Here is a 21,374-nt window from a genome sequence, read left to right on the forward strand (position 1 = left end):
TTATAGTGTGGGCATTCTCTAGATAAACTTCTTTTATCTATAGCCTGCATGTATTGATGAGTGTAATCTCGTCGGCATTTTCACTTGTTGAAACCTGTTTCTTTAGAAGTTCAACAAGTTTATCTTATTGTGTTCGGATTAAGGAAATTTGGATTTTTTCTTTGTTGGCATTTCTTTCTCTAGTTCTGTACTTTAGGTGATTTATACAGAAGGTTGTGACCACATGGTCATATTCTTCAGGTAAAGATTTAAGTAATACACCAATGGAGACATCTTCATCCATCTTAAGACCTATTCCTGCAAGTTGTGTTAATAGGCCTTTCATGTAGTTCAAATGTGAGGCTAGGGATGTGCCAGACTTCATTTCTAGCTTAAAAAATTCAATGAGCAAACCAAACTTTGAACTTTTAGATCGAGCCCCAAATAGAGTTGTGAGTTGGTCCCAAACTTCCTTGGAAGTTTCGCATCCATCCACATGATGAATGTAAGTGTCATCAAGCTCCAATGTGATGATGGCACGAGCTTTGTCATCTCTTACTTCCCAACAAGGAACATCAGCAAGAGTCCTTGGCTTCTTCTCATTCCCATTTACTATGTTGAAGAGCCCCTTCTTCATGAGCATTAACTTGATGCGGGTTTGCCATGTGTGAAAACCATGACCTTTAAAGCGCATTGATGGAGAATCCTTGGTAGCCATTATGATATGGAATGAAGGGGGTCTTACCTCTGATGATTGAGGCAGTGTCTACCCTTTTACAAGAGAGATTAAGACCAAGGAATAGTGCTAAATCAAGTTATTTAGCATATGCTTTCCAAAAGATAAAACCAGAAAATATATTGATTTGTGGGAAGCAAGGGAGACACCTAATCAAGGGGCAAATTAAGTGTGAAGTAATAAGGGGATGTAGCAAGTCCCTAATGACATGTATGAACCACTTATTGCACCAAATGATAAGGATTAGGATAGATTAATCATTGATTAGTGGAGTTGAATATTCTGCTCACTATGCAGAGAAATGAGCTCACTTGGAGTCAATATTTGAAGGAGTTGCACAAAGAATAAGCTAAAAAGCTTCAAGGGCATTGAATAGCAGTATGTCTAGATGATTTTAGAGCCCACAAACACTTGCTTAAGCAACTTAATCAATGAGTAATCTCAAATTTACCAAAGTACCTTTTCTGGCTATGGCAGTTCTGGACAGCACCCTGGTTTTTTGCTTGGTGTGTGAAGCACACTCAATCATTTGCAAAACCCTCTTAGGAGAAGTAAGTTTAGGTTCCAATGAAGCCACACCTCAGAGGAATTAGACCAATTTGATGTGTGTGAGCTGCAACAATACTTTTGGTGGTCGCCTATCACGAACGTACTGTTTTGGGGAAAACGAAGTTGCCGGCGACGTGGAGCTATGAATGGTGCAATTGAGGTGCCATGCCCCTTAGTAATATTGCTGGTGAAGTGCCCACAGAAGGATTTTGGCAATGGTTACGTGGTTTGTGAGCACCAAGGCCTCCACTCAGCTGCTATTCTAGATCCTATTTTCTAGGAAACCCATAAAAGCTAATGAAACCCTAATTTTCACTAATCTCTTGCTAAGCAAATAAGATGGGGCTTGATTCTAGATGAATGGGCTAGTACTAGCTCTGATACCATGTTAAAAAAAACCATCCTAAGGAGGATCAAACACTAGCTCCATTGCATAGTTGAATAGAAATGAAGAAGATGAAGTTAAGCTACTAATCAAGAAGTAATTAGCATAATGATGAGCATAATGACAACATAAGTGAGGGGCAATAAAATGTGTTGATTTCAATAGATGAGAGCCTCTTTATATAGGCTGAAGTACATGAGGATTAAGCTCAAGATTAGGTGTTAATCATCATCTAAATCATCTCCACCTTCCCTCCTAGATTCAAGCACCTAAAAGTGACCACCAACCCTAGAATCTTGCTAATCACACCAATGCTACCTAATCAAGGGATCACGACCCCTTTGGCTGATGTTGAGCTCCTAAATGACTCTTTTACATCATGGTAAGGTTGCATAATAACCTTTGTATCCATTTGCCCATAATCTATGACTTTAGTGCATAGTGCTAGTTACAAGGTATGTGCCCTACACATCATTTTAGTGAAGGTGTTTGCCATATTTTTAACATGTCATTGGTCTCTCTATTTTGAACACGTCTTTTAACGCGTGTCTGTGTCCACAGTTAATCCTATCCAGAAGTGACTCCCTTCCAGAGACAGGATTAGGAGCCATGTTAAAACTCTCTCTAGATACAGGAACTAACTGCGGCCATATTGCAACCGACTCCCTTAACCTAGACAGATTGGTGGCGTGACATGTTAGCATTGGGCACAGTAGTAATAGTCGTGTCTCCTCCGGAGCTGACTAGGTGGTCCAAAACCACCCAAGTGCCGAGTCTCGATTGGACATTGACAATTGCATCCTATTTGGTGTCGTTTTGCTTATTGTGTTCAAATCTATTTCCCTTGTTTTTGAACCCATCCTTCATGTCACCACGTGAAAGGCACTACTTGAGGCATGACCAAGCTCGGGAACTCCTTTTCGCCAGACCCGAAGTGTAACCCGCCGAATCTAAACCTGAAGAACGTGAATCCCAATCCGAAGAAGAACCAAAAACCCCACCCCCATCACTTTTCATACCCCACGCACCCCCACAACCTCGTCCCCTCAACTACAACATGTTGTCGAGAGACCAATGTCAGTATCCCAAGTTCTCTGGTAAATCCTCGAAGGATGTGGATGCGCACATCTTGCTATTGGACAGTTCTTGGCATGTAAATGTACCCGGCCCGGTAGACCAGCACCTTAAAAAGGCAACGTTCTTCCCAACCTTATAGAGAAGTGCTGCTCTCTGGGCTCTCAATATGAGTACACCCACTTCCCCACTTATGACACCATCCGTGATGTATTCCTTCAATGGTTCTCAGAGAAGACAAGACCTCTGTACATGTGCTAGATAAGCTGTGCCGGATGAACCAAAAGAGCCTGACAGTGGAGGATTATGCTGCAAAATTTAGGAAGCTTCCCTGTCGGCTCGATGCAGCCAATTGGCCCGCGAAGGAAATCCTTAATTCATATTTCATGAAGGGCCTTAGTAGCAAGAAGGTCAAACGGTCCATTTCTAGTGTCAACCTGACTACCATCACTATGGAGTAGCTCATAGAATTAGATCTCAAGGCAAAACGGCAGGTGCTAGTAGGCTCCATCAGAGGCAAAATCAAGTCCAAGAGTAAAAGGAAGTCCAAGAAGTCCTCTTTCACATCTTTGAAGGAGGATGATTCTAATGATTCCACGGCAAGTGATGAATCAAAGGAGGAGGAGAAGACAGATCACAAGGCACGATCAAAGAGCAAGAAGGTAGGGAAGACATGCACTTGGTGTGCAAGGTGGCAGAATCATGGACATGGAGGGAAAACATGCACTTGGTGTGCAAGGTGTCAGAATCATGGACATGGAGCCGAGGAATGCGGCTTGAATGAACTCTCGTGCGCCATTTGCAGAACGGCCACACACACCACTGAAGCCTGCCGCTAGAATGGGAGGAGATCACTGGTTGCGGAGGAGATCTCCTCCGCAACCAGTGATCCAAGCTCTTGTTGTGGCTATCGTCCAGCCCACCCAGCTGATGGCTCCGCTGAACCCGTATTGAAGCCCCCAACTCTGCCCACGGGGGAACTTTCCTCCCCCAGATGTGGCCGATGCTCAAAGGTTTGCCTTCACCACATGCTTTTATTTGCATGCACAAGGCCACCGAAAGTCAGAGTGTGAGATCTAGAGAAACCTACCCATACCCATATACTATCACTCCTAGCCACTACCTCGACCTCCACCTATTGGCTACTCTAACCACTAAATATATCTTGAGGATAGTACCCCAACTTGCCTCAAGGGTAAGGGAAATGCCCACTAGCATATACTATGTCTCCATTAACCTACCCATAACCATATACTATCACTCCCAGCCACTACCTTGACCTCCACCTACACCATTACCTACTGCTCTAACCACTAAAGATATCTTGAAGATAGTGGCCCAAATAGGGATGGGGTATCAAAATGGGGCTAGCCGCAACACCACCACTGACTATAGAGCAACTAGACCAAACCTTAGACACAAAAACACTATCACACCAATGCAAATAGCAAAATTGATGTCCAAGTTCATTGCGACTAGAGACCCCCCATGCACTTGAAATTCTTTGATTGGATGTGCGACACTTGTGGTTGTCCTAATAACCTTGTACGGGTAAGTGCCTTTGATCTTACATAGAAGGAAAGGAAAGTGAGTAGTTCTACTCACGAAAACCAAAGGACAAGGCTAACTTTAACACCCCCTGAAAACTGCTTTTACAATTGGGTACTGCCACCAAGAAACTCGATGGAATCTAATTGATCAACTTTAAATTTTAATAAACAACAAAAGAAAGGATCGATCAGAGACTACATCAACACAGTGAGATACTTTACTCTCAATGCTCTGATAATGAAAAATTCTCTAATGAACTACTAACTGGGAGATTCTTGGAAGGAATCCTTGATTCAACCTTGCATAATGCCTTATACTCAAAAAAGCATAAAACCTATAACCCATGTTATAGAAGTGCCATATGCTTTGATAATAACTTCATGGGAACTTCTTGAAGGAATCTCCCTAAAGGAACAACTTTTGAAGCATCCTATAGTTCCTTAAAAGGCCAATAAAGGGAAAGATCCATAGGCTGCACTAGCATACAAGACCTAGCAGCCATGCTCATGCAGCAAATGACTGAGCAGTGGAAGGTTGGGGTGAGAAAAGATAACATAGGTCAACCGCATTTGTACCCCAGATGTGAGTTGGTGGTCTGGAATTCAATATATGTTGTGCCAACCACACAAGCACAAAATGCCCCCACCTCCTAATACTAAGGAGGGATCCGTGTGTGTACTACATAAGGATGGGAAGCCATGATACTATCCATTGCTACAAGAGTCAACCTTAGAGGTAGCACAACCACACACACACTTGGCTTTTCTGGCTCTACTAGTAAGATCCATGCTTGCTAATGCACCTCACCCGAGGTAGTATCTACCTCAAAGAGGAGTTCTAAGAGTTTCATAATTACCCCTACCACCTCTACTATTGCCACAATAACCACCCATTTCTAGAGTGACCCCCATGAATCGATTGACCTTGATGAAAATACTTGAGAGGGCGAAAGAGGGAATGGGGGGGACGCTAACTACCTAGAACCACTAGAGGCCCAAAGTCCCCCAAGTCAAATGCTTAGTCACTATGTTCAAGCTAGTGATAGTGTCTACCCATATATATACCTATAGTGCAATTGAATAGCGAGAGGGACATCAATGCCTTAGGATATCATATGCCACTACAGTGTTGAGATATCGAGCTCTAGTGAGGCGGTGGACATTGATGACCCGCCTGGGGGATAGGCCCTGCACTTACACCATTGGCATGGTTGGTGAGATCTTGGGTGATATGCGGCCAGTGGGATGACAGGCTGTGTGACAGCCACTCTAGAGACTGGCATTGTTATAGCGCCAGCTCATTTAGTCGGGTTCACACTATAGAGAACCCGTGTATGTATTTGGTTGAGTACCTTTCGTATTGTGTGTACTCTTATTCTTGTATATAGTGTGTTGAGTGTTGAGTAGAGAAGAAGAAGATTTTCAGCCTCTCACCTTGTGTGTTCTCTATTAGGGTTTTGTGAGTGTGTGTGTGTGCTTGCAAGAGCTCAAGCTCTCTTCCCCCTGCATCTTTTCATGGTATCAGAGCCTGGTTCGTGCTAAGGGCTGAGCTGCAAGCAAGAGAACCACAGGAAGCGGTACGAGGGTAAGAGCTTCAACTACTCTTCTCTATTGTGTTGGTGACTACACCCTTGTCGGGAGCTCTACGGGAGGCACCGGCAAACGATCTCCGATTGAGGAGCTTTCTTCGCGGGAGTGAAGCTATAGGGCAACTATACAGTCCTACGGACTAAAATTAACGGGCCGAAAACGCGTTTCGGGCGCGTCTGGACCTCTGTTTTTCAGAAAGCAGGCGATTTCGAGCACTGCGGGTAAGTCATCGATTCTCTGCAGAACTCTGTTTTAAGAACTGCAGGAAGACAGATTGACTGTGCAGACACTGTGGGTGCTGCAAAGAGGTCTACAGTTGCCATTGGGTGTATGTATGCACATTGAAGTCACTGGTTGTGACATTTGAGAGTACTACAATACCGCTGTGCAGAAAATACAGCATTTGTGCAGGAAAAACCAGAGTGCAGGTTCTGGTAAAATTGTGTGTTTGGCAAGATGTCTAATGATGGCATAACACAGATTGTGGCTGAGAAGCTGGATAAGAATAACTTCCATGCTTGGAGGTTCAGGTTGACGAATTTCCTGATGGGAAAAGGCTATTGGGACTACATAGAAGGTGAGCATGAAGAGGCACCAGAGATACCGGATATAAATCCGACTGCTGCAGATGTGAAAGAGTTTAAAGACTGGAATCAAGGAGCCAGGAAAGTAATGTATTGGCTTTCCATTAGTATACAGGACACCATGATTGGGCACATTCAGGATGCCAAGTCCCCCAAGGAGGCATGGGACACCTTGGTAAAGCTCTATGAAACAAATACCAAGGCACGTAAGATACAGTTGAAGAATGAACTTCATACTGTGGAGAAAAAGAGCATGTCGGTGAATGACTATGCGTTGAAGATAAAGGGTATTGTGGAATCCCTTGCATCTATTGGTGTGTCAGTAGATGATGATGACAAGGTGGAAGTCTGTCTACGTGGTCTCGGGCCACAATACAAGGCGTTTAAGACGTCTATTCAGACTCGGGAAAACATTTCCAACTTTACAGATTTGGTGTCTATGCTGATTATCGAAGAGAAGAACTTGGGTGAAGACCAACAGTCTTCATAAAGCAAAAACAGTTCAAAGCAACAGGCCTTCTACACGAGTTCAGGAAGAGGACGAGGTAGAGGAGGCCGTGGACGCGGTCAAGGAGGTGGCCGAACAGGTAATCAGAATTATGGCCAGCAGCAGCAACAACAACAACAGTCCCAGAATCAACAACAACAACAACAACACGCAGGTGGAAGAGGCAAATTCAGAGGCAGGGGGAGTCAAAGAGGTCGTGGAAATTGGCAAAGGCAATATAATGATGCACGTGAATGCTATTATTGTGGTAAGCCGCCAGGACATGTGCAGGCAGAATGTTATAAGAAGCAGGCTGACATGCAAAATGGGAAAGTGCAGCAAAACAACTATGCATCCTCAAGCAGAAATAATGAGGATAATGAAAGGTTGTTTGTTATGCAGCATGTCGTGAATGCCATGTCTGAAAATGTTGATGCAGCACAAAAAGATAATGTATGGTATGTGGATTCAGGCGCTTCGAACCACATGACGAGTCATGGGGAGTGGTTCAAGGAGATGAAAAACCCGGAAAGACCAGGTTTTGTGGAAACAGGGGATGACACTGCTCATCCAATTGCCCACGTTGGAGATGTGCCATTGTCTATGCAGGATGGCAAAGTGAAGTACCTTACAGATGTACTTCATGTACCGAACATAAAAAAGAATCTGGTTTCAGTTGGCCAGATGATTGAGCAGGGGTTGCAGGTTCGGTTTAACCCTGATGGGTGTTATGTTGAAGATTTTAAAGACAAGTGCAGGTTGGTTGCAAAAGGCAACAGAGTGAGCAGAATGTTTACGTTGGATGTAGACATGCCTGAAATGAGTGCTGCGATGTTTGCAAATGGTTCAGGAATTGTTGCAGACACAGACATATGGCATAAAAGAATTGGACATGTGAATGTGCAGAGATTGAAGTCTATGCAGACAAAAGGAATTGTGACAGGGCTGCCAAAATTTAAAGTGGAAGGTATGCATAAAATCTGTGAAGCATGCCAATTTGGGAAGCAAACAAAGCATGTGTTTCCACGTAACAGATATGTGAGCAGAAATGCACTAGATGTTGTGCATTCAGATGTATGGGGTCCTACGAAGACCGTGTCTATGGGAGGCTGCAGGTACTATGTCACTTTCATTGATGACCACACAAGAAAAGTGTGGGTATATTTCATGAAGGAGAAGAGTGAGGTGTTCACTCACTTTCAGAATTTCAGAGTTTTGGCTGAAAAGCAAACAAGGAAATATGTAAAGTGCCTAAGGTCAGATGGAGGGGGAGAGTACTTCTCCAATGAGTTCTCTGAATTCTTGAAGAAGAATGGTATTCGGAGACAGTTCACATGCAGATATACTCCGCAGCAAAATGGAGTTGCTGAGCGGAAAAACAGGCACATTGCTGAGATTGCACGAGCATTGATGGAAGAGAAGAATATGCCGCATTGCTATTGGGCTGAGGCTGTTTCTACAGCAGTATACATCATGAACAGGACTCCAACTGCAGCCGTACATGATGTAACTCCAGAGGAGAGGTTTACTGGCAGAAAACCAGATTTGTCTCATCTGAAAGTCTTTGGATGCATTGCATATGTGCATGTGCCAGATGAGCTGAGAACTAAGCTGGATCCGAAAGCTGAAAAATGTGTGTTTATTGGATATTCCCTTGAGCAAAAGGGATACAGGTGTTATAACCCTGCTACACGTGAGTTGAGGGTAAGCAGGGATGTTGTCTTTGATGAGATGAGCAGCTGGTATGCTGCTGAAAAAGAAGCTGTTGGGGCTGATGTGAGTGGAAGTGTGGTTGTACAGAATGCAGGTCAGCAATCACAATCCTTGAGTGGACCAGGAGAGTCCTCATCTAGTGGGTCTGTTGATAGACCATGGAGTGGCAGGCTACGTCATAATACTAGCCCTGCAAATGTGATTAGTACATCACGTAAAGGAAAAGAGAAAATGGTTGAGCCCCTTAGTATGCCTGACATTTCTGCAGGGCATTCTCATGTTGATGGAGAGTCTAGTGGCTCAGATATGAGCCTTGATGAGGAGCTTGGGATCCCAGCTATGAGAACACCTGGTGTAAAGAAGGCTATGGAAGCCATGAATGAGAAGCTGCGAAGATCTGGGAGAGTGAGAAATCCTGTGCAGAGATTTACCTATGATGGTTATGTGGCACATCACTATGCATATATGGCAAAGGTTGTGCAGGTTGTTGAGCCCACATGCATTGATGAGGCTGTTGGAAATGTGTGTTGGGAGAAAGCTATGGATGAGGAGATGGATGCACTATATGGAAATGAAACTTGGGATTTAGTGCAATTGCCTGAAGGCAAGAAAGCCATTGGATGCAAGTGGGTGTACAAAGTTAAACATAACAGTGATGGAAGCATAAACAGGTACAAGGCTCGATTGGTAGCCAAAGGATATGCGCAGACATATGGGATTGATTATGAGGAAACTTTCAGCCCAGTTGCCAAGATGGCAACGGTGAGAGTTGTGATAGCAGTGGCTGCGTCAAAGAAATGGTCTTTACATCAGATGGATGTAAAGAATGCATTCTTGCATGGGGATTTGCAAGAAGAGGTGTATATGTTGCAGCCACCTGGTTATGAGGATGTGGGTCACCCCGAGCATGTTTGCAGGTTGAAGAAAGCCTTGTATGGCTTAAAGCAAGCACCAAGAGCATGGTCTGACAAGATTTCTGAATATCTTGTCACTATTGGCTTTCATGTAGCCAATGCAGATTTCTCATTGTATGTGAGACATGGTGATAGAGGGGTTGTGCTTGTTGTCATCTATGTAGATGACTTGATCATTACGGGGGACCATGATGCAGAGATCTTTGATGTAAAGATCTTGCTTAGACAGAAGTTCGAGATGAAGGATCTGGGGGAGCTCAGATATTTCTTGGGCATTGAGGTGATTAGGTCACCACATGGTATTGGATTACTGCAGAGACAGTATGGCTTGGACATGTTGTCCAAGTATGGTATGACAGGCTGTAAGCCTATTTCTGTGCCATTGGATCAGAATGGCAAGTTGAGTGCAAATTCAGGAGAGATCTTGGAGGATCCTACTATGTACAGGAGCATAGTAGGAAGTTTGATCTACATGACGATCACCAGACCAGATTTGAGCTATGCTGTTGGGTTGGTGAGTCAGTTTATGCAGGTTCCACGGAAACCGCGTTTGGATGCTGTGAGACGCATACTGAGGTATGTGAAGTCTACTTTACATTGTGGACTATTCTATGAGACTGGGACAGAGATATGTGTACATGGGTACACAGATGCTGATTGGGCTGGTAGTATCTCAGATAGAAGATCTACCAGCGGATTCATGTTTTCTTTGGGGAGTGCTGCTGTCACTTGGAGCAGCAAGAAGCAGCCTACGGTTGCTCTATCGAGTACGGAGGCCGAGTACAGAGGAGCTGCTATGGCAGCATGTGAGGTAGCTTGGTTGAGAAAGCCACTTGCAGATTTGGGTCTATCATTGGATAGACAAGTTGTCATTTTCTGTGACAACATTAGTAGTATACAGTTGGCCAGGAACCCAGTCTTTCATGCTCGTACGAAGCACATAGAGGTCCACTACCACTTCGTCAGAGAGAAGGTCTTGGAAGGAGACCTTGACCTTGTTTATGTCAGCACAGAGGATCAGGTAGCTGACATCTTCACCAAAGCATTGGGTACAGAGAAGCTCCGCAGATTCAGGGCTTCGCTTGGTGTACATGAGATGGAGTTGAGCTCGAGGGGGAGTGTTGAGATATCGAGCTCTAGTGAGGCGGTGGACATTGATGACCCGCCTGGGGGATAGGCCCCGCACTTACACCACTGGCATGGTTGGTGAGATCTTGGGTGATATGCGGCCAGTGGGATGACAGGCTGTGTGACAGCCACTCTAGAGACTGGCATTGTTATAGCGCCAGCTCATTTAGTCGGGTTCACACTATAGAGAACCCGTGTATGTATTTGGTTGAGTACCTTTCATATTGTGTGTACTCTTATTCTTGTATATGGTGTGTTGAGTGTTGAGTAGAGAAGAAGAAGATTTTCAGCCTCACCTTGTGTGTTCTCTATTAGGGTTTTGTGAGTGTGTGTGTGTGCTTGCAAGAGCTCAAGCTCTCTTCCCCCCTGCATCTTTTCATACAGTGCTATCACTACAAGGGACCTCATTGGGTGGTAGAGTGTCCCATCAAGAAGGCTATGGCAATTATGGGAATATATTTTAAGCCCTCTTAAAAATATTATTCTACCCTCTTAGGTAATTTGGGGATGCTTGGATTATCTTTGTGTCAAGCCAAATCATGTTAACATCATGGGTGATGCCATTATTAATATTCATACATTTTGGTGGATATTGACGTATGTTTGGGGCCTCCATAGTTGGTTTATATGGAAGGGTGATTCCTGGGTTACTTACGCCTAGCAAACATGTGTGTGGTTATGGTTTGTATACTTATGGAATATTTGTTTACCAATTTATTGTTGGTTATTTTATAGGTGAAGACGATTCTGAAGATTGAGGAGAATTCACACATATTTATTACTTGGCACACCATTTTTGTAAACAAGCTTTGTATATACATGTGCTAGCTTGTGCACATTTTGATTTGTTTGGAAAGCCTTAGTTTATTAAGCATAGACTTGAACTTTAATATTTTGTAAAGCATGATATGCTTTAAATCCTAGCCTTTATTTATGGGCACTGTATTTTGAGCATAAGAGAGTGTCATGCAAGAAAAGCACCTTTTTGTATTTTTGGAGGCTATGGCCTTATTTGGAATAAAGTATCTCATAAATACTCATGTCTAGGGAGAGGCCACACACGAGGGGGGATGATTGCACCCAATCTTGGAGTCGTACTTTGTGAGCTGAGTATTATTTGTTTTTCACTCAAATATTGAATATGTTGAACATGTGGTATTTGATAAGCTATTTGATTTGATTTAATCAGATTCTTGCAAGTTTCTTTTAACTCTATTTTCCTAGAAATTAGATCCGTGAGTCACACTAGCCCACTACAAGGAGCCTCACCACACAAGTGGTAGAGTGTCCCATCAAGAAGGCTACGGCAACCCATATCCGATAGTACCGCTTTGTACAAGTTGTGGTATTGACCCTATGTACAAGGATTTTCCATTAAGAGCATTTATTCTAGGTCCAGCTCAAGAGCACAAACCAAGTACAAGCCTTAATTTGCTAAGCATCAAGAGATGGGTTGTACAACCAGTTCCTCTCAACATCATGTGACTAGGATCATGTGACTAGAATGTAGAATAGGAGAGGACACCCACCATTCACAAAGATGGACAAGCTTTGGATACCCATACTCAAAGGGCACAAAAGCTGGCCCGAGTCCTACCTGGAAGAAGTTTTGGAACATGCTAAAGTCACCTCTAAGACCAGAAAGATGAAGGTCCAAGAGGATAGGACAAGGGGCAAACCAAGCGATAGTTCAAAGAGGGATCAATTGAGGATACAGTTTCCAACATTTTCTTCATCCTCTTTAGAGGAAAAATTGAATCCCCATCTCATTAGAGACCAAGACGAACTACTCATTAGAGACCAAGATGAACTACTCATAGACCCTAGCAACCTGCCTAAGAAGTTGACCAATACTCTTTAAGAGAAAAGCGGGCTAGAAGTATCCCAAGAGCTAGTAAGGGCATGTGAAGCAGAAATGGATGTTGTTGTACCTCCAGTAGTCCCCACCACAATTAGAGACAACACCAATGCAGAAACTAGTTTCATCTTGCTCAAAAGGAGACCAAGGAAAGAACCAATCCATTCCACAACCCAAGAAAACTCAAAACAAGGATTAGGGGATGAGGACAAATGGCCCTCCAAACTCAGAGTATCACACACTCAAAGGGGCCTATACACATTCCATACACCATTATTGTCCCCAAAAGCTATGTAAATGATAAATGGACAAACACCTAGAGGTATAGATGGACTCATTGCCTTCCTTTTGTCCTAATAAGTGTAAATTTTTGTTAACTCCTTACTTCAAGGAAGTCCAAGCCTATGAAAGGACTTAAAGGATTGGATGGATGGAAAGTTAAAAGCAATTATAGAAGAACAATCGATTCAGTATTCCTCCTAAAGATGAGTTAGTAATGACAAAGGAAGAGGCAATTCACCAAGCCTTTCCAAAGGTGCCGGTAACAAATAAGCTAGGCCATTACTTTGGAAAAATAAGGATGGAAAATTCACCAAGCCTTTCCAAAGGTACCAATGGCGAATAAGCTACGGCACTACTTTGAAAATACAAGGACTGCCAAGTCACTGCCAAGTCACTGCCATCCTAGATGGAGGGTATGGAGTCAATATCATTACCAAAGCAGTGCTAGGAAAAGCGGGGCAAGAACCATCACTTGAAACTACTGGCTAAGTCAACCTCACTAATGGGGCCATAAAAATCACTTGAAACTACCACAATTGATAGTCAAGCTCACTTATGGGGCCACAACAAAACCCATGGGGCTATTGCAGAATATGAGAAGATTTTTGGTCTAAGTTTCTAGCACCCTTTTGTGGTGATAAACTTTTCTGCCACCCTTTTGTGGTGATGAACTCCTCTTATGACACCCACCTCAGCACACTGGCATAGTCCATGATGCTACAAGTGTTGACTTGATCTTGGCCCTCACAGTCGATGTGGTCCGTGAAGCCTTGCTGTTGTTTGAGCTATACAGAGCCTTACCAAAATCTAAGTGGAGCACAAGGAATGGTCAAAGACATCAATAAGGATGGAGTAAAACGGGAGGACATTACTCAACTTGATCTGCTTACCCCAGCATGTGTCCTCACCATGCTAACCAACCTTTGATGAGAGGGATAGTATAGCACATGCAACCTCTCCTTTCTTGCATGTCGCAAGCAAGGTTTTCTAGTGAACTGGGCTGACCATTTTCATCATGAGATCCTTAGCATCTATGCGAACCCGATCGGCAAGTTTCGAGTAGCCATGATCCTCATGAGGGTTCTTTGCTACACCACGGGATGGGAAGAGCTCCTCGAACCCTACCACTACCAAAGTGTTGCCACCCCAAGTAGGCCTCCTCAGTAGCAAACCCCAATAGCTACCTCCCATGTTGACTCTTCTAAACCCAAGAAGCAAAGGTTAGACCAAGAGACCACTACCACCAAGGCCTTTGCTGACTTTTTATAAACAAACCTGATGGGGATACCCCCACATGACCTAGTAGCAATAGTAGCGGGAAGGCACAAGTGGTAGCTAGGACCCAAAACATCTAGCATAGTTTAGTGGCCCCTCTTACAAATCTATCCCTATCCACTGAGAAAGTACCAAGAAGTGCTAGGTGGTGGGCAATCAATTTTGAGAGTAGCAGCTTTTTCAATTCTCATGAGGCATAGGATATTCGTGAAACCCACTGATGAATATACATGAAGGACCCCTCTCTTGTGTCAAAAGCTTCTCATAGGCCCTCTTCCACTCTCAAGGACACCTATCATAGGCCCTCTTCTCATAGGCCCTCTTCCACTCTCAAGGACACCTATCAAACTTTCCCACTGCCTTTTTCTTAGTGATCCAAAACCTTTCTAGGCGCATGGTTGTATACATGGCTCGAAAAAAGGAGTAGATGGATGCAGCCTAGCAAGCCCTCCTCCTAGCATATGAAACATTGCCCAGCTAGAGACTCAGAAGAATGCCACCATCACCCCAACAATAGGCTGCAAATGCCGACCCTTGAAGCTGACTCTAGGATCACTCTTTTGTAGCATAAGCTAGAGGTCCTACACACAAAAGTAGAGGGAGCCCAGGTAGCTAGAGCACAAACATAGGAGGAACTCACCCTAGCTATAGCTACACTCTAGAAAGAAGAGACCATGGCATGCAACAAGTAGCAAGGATGAGGTCCACTGTCCAAGAAGCACCAAGATTTTCAGAGGGCAATTGAAGCCAAGGACTAAACCATCGCTCTACTCTAACAAACCATTACAAAGCTAAAAGCTAACCCCCAACCCATGTAGGTCACCTTAGAAACAAAACGGAAGGTCAATAGCCTTATGGATGCTACTGTTGATTTGCTAAACCTCACCATCCCTCCCCAACCACCCTCTGGTCTCCTTGAACTGGCAAGAACCCTCCAGCTCAACCTGCTCCAAAACAACTTCGAATAAGATTCCCATTTCCACCTTCTCTGCCATCCTCTCCAATGTCTTGTGTGCCTTCCACACCCAACCTTGCCATGCGCTTCTTCTAAAACATCATCTCCTTCACATCGAGCCCTCCACCATCTTTTGGCAAGTGGCCTAGGTGAAGCTTCCCAAGGCCCTTTAACATCAATCCCCACTTCAACTACCCATGCTTCAGGAACTTCTACCAAAGGCAAGGAAAAAGAACATGCCTTGGAATCCCTTCCCCTGGACCAATCCTCTACATTAGCTCCCCCTCTTCTTACTTTCACCTCACCACCTACCACTCCTCCTTGGATTACCCCACTTGCATCTCTAGTACCGTACTCCCCCTTGGATTACCCCACTTGCATCTCTAGTACCGTACTCCCCCCTCTCATCTCCCAAGCTGCACACCCACCACTTACCTCTCTAGAAGACATCCTCAATGGACTCATTAAGGCCTCAATCTCGCAAGCCAATCACCCCTCTCTCCCATCACTATTCTTGGAAGAAGGAAAATTCCCAAAACCCCCCGTCAAATAGCAGCAGTAGGGCAGTGCATCCCCATTCAACTCGTGTGATCCTCTTGACGAGATTGGTATTGACAGAGCCATCCGAATCCCCACGACAAGCAGCAATGCCCCAACCCTATCCCCAACACCAAAAGATCACTAATCACCTTGATCTATGCCTTATCAAGCTTTTATCTGGGGGAAAATTTTTAATTAATGGATTACCACTCCTCCTTGAATTACCCCACTTGCATCTCTAGTACCATCCTCCCCCCTCTCATCTCCCAAGGTGTACCCACCACTTACCTCTCTATTTTGGTGAACTTCTCTTATTGGCATGTATTTGATGAAGGTCAACACATGGCATGGCCTTCAACATCAACAATAAGGGTCCAACTCTTTGCCAAATACTCTACTATATAGGCAAGTGTAGTGGATGCAAGGCTGGCATATGCTCACACTCAAAGATATGTTTAAGATAGCTTCTAGACATCTACAAAGACTTTCATCAAACCACCTAGTACATGAAGTCTCACCTTGACTTCTACCAGAACTTCAATGGCTTTTACCACTAGCCTCCCACATAGCTTCAATGCTGAATTTGAGGATAGAACTATGATGATTAGGGAGGGGGATATGTAACCACATTGACTAACAAAGTGTGCGACAACATCGTCAAGCCATATTTTTGAACCATGCAATGCGCTTTATGTAAAATGATTTTGGGAAATCTATAAACTTATGGCTTGTGTACTACCACAAGATAATCAAACACATCAAGCTTATGACTTGTGTAATGCTAGTAATATACATTTAGACAAGGAAATTAGCCTAAACTAACTTGTTGGGGCCCCGGACATTATTTGGGCAGCTAAACGTTGTGCAAATAAGTCTTGAAGCAACCGAGCATTGTACAAATATGTCGTATATATAAGCCATCTTGACTAATGAGAGAACACATAGTCCCATTCTCACAATTGAGTTTGAGTCTTCTTGCTCTTGTTGTTAAAGTAGCTTGTATGCTTTCTCTTCTCTTCTTGCATGCATTCTTAGGGATTATGTGGGTGAGTGATGATGTTGATATATGTTCACATAATACCAAAGGGATGAAACAAGGGGGCTATACACATTAATCTTATGATGTGGCGATCACTACGGACTCCTGCAGAATCACTCCGACTATGTGGAATGAGAGAGGAATAGCTTGTGTTCACCTCCCAGCCGTCCCCTAGCCATAAAGCAAGAATGGGGAGTTCCCCCATCCCATTGGGCTACATGTAGTGGCCTGCCTACCCACGCTAGCCCTGATGCCAACGGTACTCCAACCTGGGTATCTCATCCCTAAACCCCAGACCTACCGCCGCCGGCCTGCTCTTCGATGTGCATACTCAGTGTTGTCTGATCAAGCCCACGTACACACTACATGCTATATAGCATTACCTCCCCCTTAAGAAGAGTTTTCGTCTCCGCAAAAATAAACTCTGGATAGTGCTTAGTAAGCATACTCAAGCATTCACATGTGGATGCTTCATCCTCTTTATCCTTCCACTTAACAAGTGCCTCTCAGTACACAGTATGCATGGTCTTCCATTCTCTAAATTTGAGAATCTTCTTGGGTTCATGTGAAAGAAAAAGTGGTTCAACAAGTCTCACCAAAACGTTAAGAGTAACTATGTTCTCCTTATGGTCAACAGTTTTTCAAAGTTTACTGACATGAAGAACAAGATGTACTTGAGAGATCTTTGGCAACTCAAGTTTGTATGCTATGCTACCAATCTTCTTAAGGATTTTAAATAGACCGCAATATCTAAGAGAAAGCTTTTGACACTTTCCCATCTTGAGAGTCTCTAACTTCATAGGGACTTTCAAGAAAACAAAGTCACCCTCTTCAAAGGTCAATTCTCTATGGCTCTTGTCACATACATTTTTGCATGATCTTGTGCACTATAAATTCTATCTCTTGCTACTTTTAGCATGTCTTCATGGAAATCCTTGACAAACTGAATCTTATCCTTTTGTAGCCCTCTATGACCACAAGAGAACTTTGCTCGAAACCACACATTAACATGAATGGACTAAATCCAGTCGCATAATATTTTGGACTATTATAAGCAAACTCCAAATGCGGCAGATGCTCCTCCTAATTGGATTGCTTTTTATTGACATACGATCTAAGCATGTCCTCTAACACTTGGTTGACTCTCTCGTTCTGACCATCAAACTACGAATCCGTACTCATGCTCAAAGTAGTGTCCAACTTTTTGAAGACTTCCCTCCAAAAGTGACTATCGAATTTTCTATCTGTATTAGAAATTATATCTCGAGCCACACCATATAGCTTGTAGAGATGTTCGATAAACAACCTAGCTAACTCAAGAGTTTTCACCTCCTTGTTTAGTAGGTATAAATTTTACCATCTTGGTCAATCTGTCAAACCACTACCCAAACCAAATCATTCCCTCGAGTCATTTTAGGTAAACCAGTAAAATACTCTCCCATTTCCCTTTAGGAATATCCAATGGTGGATGTAGCAAACCTCCAGCCTTAAGGTACTCATGTTTGTTTATTGACCTAGCACTTTTTGCATTTTGGCACAAAGTCCTAGACGTCCTTAAACAAACTCAGCCAATAAAATTATCTTTTAACGATAGGTCTTCTATATCCCAAGATGACTAGCACTCAGGCTATCATGACTTTTAATACGAATTTGGCACTGAAAGTAACCAATAGATTAGCACTCCTTTCGAACAAGGAAGGTGTAGGCTACTAACAAGTGTGGCCACGTACAGTAATCCATGCCTCTCTGAAAAAGACTAGATCATGCTTGCACATACCACATAGTGAATCCAAGAATTTACTCTTGATTGTGGTGAAGCTCAATGTGTTCACCATCAACATGCGATAACGCATGCCGCTACTATGTTAAATTTACCTCTCTGGTAATGGAGTTGCTGCATGTCAAACTCTTGTAGGATCTCCGCCCACTGATCTTTTCTACCTTTCAACTCATTTTGACTAGAAAACCATTTCAGACTTTCATGATCCATCCAGACCCCAAAAGTAGCACCATACAAATAATGTCGGGGCACCACTTTTTTAGAGCATGAATAATAGCTAGTAACGCTCGCTAATATGCCAATCTTTTTGCTTTTAAATGCAAAAGGACATCCCCTTTGCATTAAAACCACCCCTATGGCCTCCCCACTCGCGTATGTCTCCCAAGACAAATGGTTTATTGGGATCCATAATACTCAAAACAGGTGTCACAGCTATGGCCACCTTGAGTTTTTCAAAACTCCTTTGTTGAGGATCCTCCCAAGGAATAGTTTTGTCCTTTGTTCTTAACTGATCCATTGAGGGCACTGCGATCTTCACATAGTCCTTGTCCTTGTTGACATATTATTGGCAAAACCCCGACAAGCCTAGAAAATTTTGTAATTCTTCTAGGAGGTTCTTTAGCTTTGCCCATTTGAGAATGGATTCCACCTTCTTAGGGACCATCCACATTCTCTCTACAGATATAATATGACCCAAATATTAAATTTTCTTAGTGAAAAATGTGCATTTGCTTTCCTTTGCAAATAACTTATTTTTCCTAAGCAATTCGAACACCAAGCATAAATGTTGTAAGTGTTCTTTTCTAGACTTACTGTAAACCAGTATGTTACCTAGGAAAACTACTCTAAATTTTCATAAGTATGGACATAATACATTGTCCATCAACATCATAAATGTCAGTGGCGTATTCGTCAAGCTGAATGGCATGACTAGAAACTCATAATGTCCAAAACGAGTCCTAAATGTGGTCTTGGGAATATCATGTTCCCTTATCTTAACTTGGTGATACCTCGATCTAAGATCAATCTTAGAAAAGTATTATGCACCATTAAGTTGGTCAAACAACTCGTCAATGTGTGGCATTGGATATTTGTTCTTAATTGTAATGTGACTAAGAGCATGGTAGTCTATGCACATCTGCATAGACCCGCCTTTCTTTTTTACCAAAAGAATGAGTGATGACCATGGTAAAGAGCTTGGTCTTATGAACCCTTTCTTCACGTACTTGGCTAACTGTCGTTTCACCTCATGTGCTTTGAAGTGGCTAATTCTGTAAGCAAGCTTGCTTATAGGTTTCGAACCAGGGAGAAACTCAATGCTATAGTCAATATCCCTAGATGGTGGAACACCATGTGGCAAATCATCAAGAAAAACATCCCTACACTCTTGCAATAAAGAACTCAACGTAGTTGTGTACTTATTAGTTTTAATTGACTCAGTTTTGGCCTTAACTTTTAGGTTTTGTTCACAAGACGACAAAACAATGTTTAACAAATGACGACGATCTCTTCTAAGGCTATTTAAGTTTTCATTACTTAAACCAAATTCAACTACAGAAACATTAACTTTAGCACTTATTTCATCTATGGAAACAAATTTATTATCATGCGTTTCATCTATGAAAATAAAATTATGTAAAAGGGTGCAAAGCTCATTAATATCATCAGCATCGATGGCATGGCACAACTCTAGGGATGAAATTCATTGAAATCTTTGGGCTACTTAGGCTTAACATAAGCCTCGTAATCAGAAGATAAACCCCTCATGAACCCACATAAAGTTTGGAATTCATCGTTTAACTTCAATATGATCTTGCGGTAGTTAGAGATATATTAGGTGAGGAAGATGCCCTGCATTGAGCACTTATTCCACTCTCGCCACCATGATCTCTAAACTTTTTTGCTCACTAGTAGGAATTCCAATAACGGTTTGAACTCTGCCCAAGTAGGAGGACATGTGGCACTATCGGCCAACCTAATCCACCATTTGTATGCTTTACCTATTAATAACAAACTTGCCACTATGGGCCTCACCTCAGTTGGTACTGTCTAAGGTAATGAACTTCCGACCACTTCTGTAGAAATATATTCATTGCATCTTTGTTGTGCTCTTTCTCCTCCCCCCAAAGGTCGACGTCTTTAGGTCATTGAGAAAATTAGCAGACGCTACGGGCTACTTTGCAAGTGCTAGGGCTTGCTTACTCGCACGAGGCCCTAAGAAGGAAATTGCACCCTCCTCTGCACAAGGCCCTAAGAAGGAAATTGCGCCCTCCTTTGCACAAATTTCTACGCAACAATGCTACCCATGGGAGTGGCCAAGGCGGCATCCAAGCAAGCATAAGCATGGGTAAGATCTCATTCTGATTATTCTGTAAGGCCCTGGCCTACGACCTACAGCACCTACGCCAAGCAGCACCTCCTAGCAAATAAATTGGCAAGGGACTCATGCAAGATTTCCATCTCAAAATCATCTACATCCATGTCTGTATGGAGAGCATCGTCTCCATACTTCTCCTCATCAAGAAGATCATCCTGGGTGGGGTCGTGTGTCAGCCTCGCCAGCCTCTACGTACTGGTCGTAGTCTAACGATGTGTCGTCCATCGCTACGGACAAACTAACATGATCGCCAAGGGACAAGGTCTGTGAAAGGGGATCCACTAGCTCACACAAAACCGACATCAAGTGAACCACGTCAATCTGGTGAGCTACTGTAGCTTGGCACATACGCCCAAGCTCAGACGAGAGGTCGGAAATAGGAGACAAGAGCCTAGAAAACCCACCCCAAGTCCCTATCGACAAACTACCTCCACTAGATGTGATTTTTGGTTTTTTTATTTTTATTTTGAATATATGAAAAAAAAATATTCAATATAAGAATATAATAAATAAAGAAATGCAGGGTTAGAACTATCCGAAAATCCACGAGTTGTGCCGCCCTAAGCACTGCAGCGGTGA

This window comes from Cibotium barometz, chromosome 11, assembly GCF_041138505.1.
Source record: "Cibotium barometz isolate CiBa-2024 chromosome 11, ASM4113850v1, whole genome shotgun sequence".
Classification (NCBI taxonomy): Eukaryota; Viridiplantae; Streptophyta; class Polypodiopsida; order Cyatheales; family Cibotiaceae; genus Cibotium; species Cibotium barometz.